At 43.0% G+C, this 6,000-nt stretch overlaps 1 pseudogene; it reads left to right on the plus strand.

Moving 5' to 3' along the window:
- Positions 1–4,580, plus strand: part of LOC121877362 — a 90,860-nt pseudogene extending 86,280 nt beyond the window's left edge.
- Positions 4,581–6,000: the final 1,420 nt, after the last annotated feature.

A 6,000-nucleotide genomic window follows, 5' to 3' on the forward strand; every position in this document is an offset into this window, starting at 1 on the left:
CCGAGAACTCCACATTACACACCTTCCAGCTCTCCCCCTGTCTTGCGAACTCCACATTACGCACCTCCCAGCTCTCTCCTTGCCCTGAGAACTCCACATTACACACTTCCCAGCTCTCTCCCTGTTTTATGAACTCCACATTACACACCTCCCAGCTCCCCTTGCCCTGAGAACTCCACATTACGCACCTCCCAGCTCTCCCCTGTCTTGCGAACTCCACATTACGCACCTCCCAGCTCTCCCTTGCCCTGAGACTCCATTACACACCTCCCAACTCTCCCCTGTCTTGCGAACTCTTACGCACCTCCCAGCTCTCACATTACGCACCTCCCAGCTCTGCCCTGAGAACTCCACATTACACACCTCCCAGCTCTCCCCCTTTCTTGCGAACTCCACATTACACACCTCCCAGCTCTCCCCCTGCCTTGAGAACTCCACATTACGCACCTCTCAGCTCTCTCCCTGCCCTGAGAACTCCACATTACGCACCTCTCAGCTCTCTCCCTGCCCTGAGCTCGAATTAATAGCTTGGAGTGTCTTATCCGGTGAAATTCATTATTACGCTCGTCTTTTTCTCCCCAAAATATAAGAGTGAATAACTAGTGTTTATCGGGAGTGTTTCAGTTGGGTGTGGATTTTTTTTTTTCACTCCAGCCATTTAAACTTTTTGGGGGAATGAAATATACATATCCAAAGTTGTTGTTTTTTCTGTTAATTAAAAGTATTTTGGACTTTTTCTTATTAGTTGTTTTATCAATTATTTGTATTGTCTGGTTTTTATTATATGTTATTTGTCGAGTTTATTATTTATTTTTGTTGTCTATTATTTCTTTTGTCTATTATTTCTTTATGTATTGGTATGGTTTATTATTTCTATTTTTATTATGTTTTGTTGTTTTAAAATATTTCGGGAGAAGCTTTTGTTAGTTATTATATAAGTTTGTTTTGATTACTGTACAGGTAAATTGTCTATCCAAAGTTTTATTGTTGATTGGATTGTATTTACTCTTTGTGTTACAGGTATTTTTTTTTATGAAAATTCTGTAGTAGTTAGTTTAACTACATTATTAATTTAGTTTATTACAGGAATATATTTCCTGTCCTCGAATATTGATAGTTTTTGGTAATTAATTAATTCATTTTAGTAATATTTTGTTGTTAGGTGTAAGCATTTGTGTTGGGTTGTGTCAGGGAGTGAGTGAGGGAGAGGTTTATTATATCACTGTACAGTATGATATGTTTAGTACTGTAAAGGTCTGGTCAGGACACACAGCTGTGCCTCATTACCTGTGTCTCCCCCAGGGACGTACCGGTAGTGGCGGCTGCTGCCGGGGACTGGCGTCATGCATCAAGCGTACGGTGGACCGGGAAGAGGCAGGGAGCCAAGCTGGGGGGCATCGCTCGGGCTACAATACCCCGGGCTACCACACTCCGGGCTACCACACGCCGGGCTACAACACCCCGGGTTCAGTGGAGACGACGTTGCCTTCGTCAGTTTCGCGGTGCACCTCCCTCAACTACATCCGCGAGCCCCTGACAGTCACCCCCACCAGGTACCACCAGAACTCCATGATTCCTCTGGTGGAGAGAGCCGAGCGGCCCGACCACCACCACCACCACCATCACCACGGCACCTCGGCCACCCTCCCACGGGCGGAGAGCACCTTAGGTGTGGGAGCGGCAGGTCGTAACCAGATGGTGGGTGGTAGGCTACAGGCTCGCTCCCACTCCTCAGACTCGGTGTACACCATTTTGATTCGCTTGCCCCACGACCCATCACAAGATGGGCCCCTCAACCCTCCCTCGATCCTGATGATCGAGGAGGAAGGTCAAGACGGAAGTGGGGCCAACGCAGGTCACAGGCTGAGGTTCGATAGGGGGACATCCCCACTAGCCCGACGAGGAGATTCTGTTTGCTCAGATCCAAGTGGACAGTCGACCAGGGTGGAGTGTTCCCTCCACCCCGGAGGACCCGAGGGCACCTCCCCCACCCCCAACCGTAGAACATCTCACGCTCCAGACATCAAGATTCCTCTCAATGCGAAAATCATTCCAAAACAACTGGCCAAAAACTCGGGTACTGGGAGCGGCAACTCTGGCGGAGGCGTCGCCGGCGCAGGCACTAACTCCGGGACAGCAGTGCCTGGTAAGAAAAAGAAGAAGAAAAAGAGCCAAGAGAAGAAGCAAGATCGTAAGGCAGCCAAGACCCTGTCAGCCATCCTGCTGACGTTCATCGTGACCTGGACGCCGTACAACGTGTTGGTTCTACTCAAGACAGTGTTGGCCTGCAACCCTGACGATTGTATCCCTCGACAACTCTGGGATTTCTCATATTATTTGTGCTACATCAATTCGACTATCAACCCAATGTGCTATGCCCTTTGCAACGCCGCCTTCAGGAGGACCTACGTGAGAATCCTGACCTGCAAGTGGCACAGCCGGCGCAAGCAGGGGGTGCAGCGTGGCTACTACAGCTGAGGACGTCTTACTCGCCGCCTAGCACGAGCCACATACCAGCTGCTCTTCCTCCTCCACCTACACTGGCTGGCCAGCATCTGAACCTCCCCACAACCTCACCAACATTACCTTCATTGCTCCTAGATCTCAACCCCTCCCGAGCCTCATTCACTTCACCCATTACTCGTACATACACGACTCAACGCCTCATAACATATCTTACTCTAAGACGCTTTATAACTCACTGTGTCTACCTTTATGGGAAGTAGACAAGTTTTCACAACAGGAGGTAGAAAAAAAACAAGCTGATCACCCTCCGATTCTTTATATGAGGCTGGATACTTGTGGAATATCTTTGCGAAAAATATTATTTATAGATGACGCATCACATAAATCATATACCGCTTAATATAGGATTATAACCTATGAATCACATTTATATATATATAAGGTTTCTTACGACATACACAAAGGGATCACATTTATATCTGTTCAACCTGTTTCTAAATGTATTAAAAAAGAAAAAAGATAAAGCAGTGTGTGAACACGAGGACGACCAGGGAGGGACCAAGCTTGAGACGCCTAGGTCTTGTTTACATGGTCAGTCTTCTGAGGTCCGGGGTTACAGTAACTCCCTTAAACCTTCAAAACCAAACAGATTGATACACGTTCTTACACATATCAATAAGATTTCACGTAATACAAGAACGGCACATTGACTCAACATTAAACATATTTTTGTCAGAAAGAAGATATCCATGGATCGCCTCCTTGCCTCGCTGTCACTAACCATCCACCACCACCACCACCACCACCATACTCCAACACTGGCCAGCCAGCCATACAACCTTCCCACAATGTTTCGGCTTAATAGTCTACGTCTAGGATGATTTCTTTTCCTCTATGATCACCTGGTGACTAAATGCCAGAGGAATCAAGGAAGACACCGCCTGGAAGAAGAAGAGAACTCAGTCGTGTTTGCAAGTGACAATTGTACACCCTGTGATCTGAAATGTGTTAACAATACTCATCTCACATGGGTTATCAGTTTTCAATGTAGACTTCGAGTGATTATGAGTGTTATTTAGCGTGTGGCTTTGTAAGTAAACATGCAGTACATGAGTTAGTATTTACCTTAGTTAGGTGTGAGCGAGAGAGCGGTAGATAAGCTAGGGTGATTCAGAGGCTGAGTTGATACACTTGCCAGACGCTCAGCGACCTGACTCCACCCTGACATACCTCTCTCTCGGGTAGTGTTGTGTGTTTACTGAGTCATGAACGCAGATGTAATATAACAGGCGTGCGAGTATAATGAACATATTATAAAGTACATAATAACATACCTTAACAATGAGTGATATATACAGTATATATATACTTGTACATGCACCAGACCTGATGCTGTGATCTGTATTTTACAATCAAGTCAGTTTGTTTCAAGACGCATCACCACAAACCTCCGATTGGTTGTTAGTCCCCGTCGATTGTCACTAAGAAGTTGGACGTCACAGTGTGCATTTTGTGGGGGATTTTGGATCTTGTAAGCCACGTGGCATAGCGCTATGTGAGCTCCAATTAACAAGCTCAATCATGTCCGCGATACAGGAGTAATCAAAATGTCTTTGTTGACATTTTAGGACGAAAGAATCTGAACTCTATTTTTGTTGTGGTGAGTAGAAGGGACGGCGTAGCCTAAGAGTAAGTTTTTGAAGACACTTTTTATTAATTATTGTTATATACAGGTTCTTTATAATACTTATATATGCCAAGTTAGGCAGGCGCGCGTACGTTTCAAGTTGGGGAGGTAGAGGTGGTAGCGTCACCACCTCAGTCTCACACAGAGGAGAATTATCCATTATGACAATTACAATTGTTTAAAGATTTTCCTCTTTTTGTGAGAGACGAAGAATTAGTGCGATGCTAGAAGATTGTGAATGTTTGTCTGATATGATGTAGGATCACCGGAGTACAGTGTACGGTGGCCTGAGGGCCTTGAGTATACTGGGGGACATGGACAGTTGTTAGTACTCAGCCATCTTGTGTGATGGGGATGGGGACCAGGGAGTACTGTTTGTACTCAAGTATTTACAGGTATTTCTCCATTTAAGAAGCTATTGTTGCTAAAATATATATATGTATATATATATGTATATATATATATATATATATATATATATATATATATATATATATATATATATATATATATATATATATATATATATATATATATATATATATATATATATATATATATATATATATATTAATCACTTTGATAACGCTAAGTGCATATGTGAATTATTAGTTTAAAAAGCCACAAAATACTTTGACAATATAAATCAACTCACGAATATAGACAACAGGACAACATGTGCGCTTAAGAGACGCCCAAAACAACAACAGGGGCTCCTCGGGTCACCTTGTGTGACGCCGGGAGGTAAGACCCAGAGATCTTCCTCAATCATAACACTGTAGCAAAAAATACCTCAGTAAGGCAAACCCACAGGCAGGTGGACCCAGTACAACGCATACAGGAGGATCTAAACCAGTTTAACTTAAAGCATTTAAATCCCCTCCCCTCCCCCTCCTCCGCCCCCTCGGTGTAATATATGTATCGCGTGTAATCTTTGTTGTTCTAGAGAGCGACGAAAATATGTCACATACTGCCAGGAGCCGCAAACCAGGCTCAGGTGTTTACTCCGTGACGTCATCGCTAGAGGTAAACAAACATAAGTAGTCGCCATGTTTACACTATTTGAATTTATATTAAACATATTTGTGTTTATTTCTCGAGATGTTATTTAAATTGATGGAGTTAATATTAGGGTTAGGCTAATGTTTACCTGAACCATTGACCGCGCGCGGACCTCCGCGTATCTCATCCTTAACACCGGAAGTCCCACATAGTGCAGTAGTTGTTGGTTATCACTATATTTACATGCCATTAACTATCAAAAATGTGTATATATATATATATATATATATATATATATATATATATATATATATATATATATATATATATATATATATATATATATATATATATATATATCGGTTCATAGATGATCCTTGGCCCCATATTTGATCCAGTTTTTTCATATATTTCTTTCATATAATAACTGTATGTTATTTATTTTCTTGGCAGCCGTAAATGCCTACGTTCTCTGTATCGACAAATCTGCATTGTAAATCAAGATAACATTTTACATTTACAATGTTTTCATTACTCCCGGTGTGATGGTCGGCCGATGAGATGTGTTGTAACAGATGTTTTTCTTAATACAGTACCCGGTAATGTTTATGTCAGTTTACCATCCCCTAAACATCAGCGATAACAGACTTAAAGAAAGTAAACATGTATCTGACCAAGTCTTTTTCTCCCGCCACATATTCACATTTTTCGCTACGAGGTTTATTATTAACCTGACGATGTGTGGTGGTCGTGTGTGTTTGGTGTGGCTCGCCCCGTCGGTAGATGTACTAGGCTACACTATCATCCTGGCGACGCTTTAGGTCACGCCAGGCGGTCAGTGTTAG

This window comes from Homarus americanus, unplaced genomic scaffold (assembly GCF_018991925.1).
Source record: "Homarus americanus isolate GMGI-L3 unplaced genomic scaffold, GMGI_Hamer_2.0 scaffold33468, whole genome shotgun sequence".
NCBI lineage: Eukaryota > Metazoa > Arthropoda > Malacostraca > Decapoda > Nephropidae > Homarus > Homarus americanus.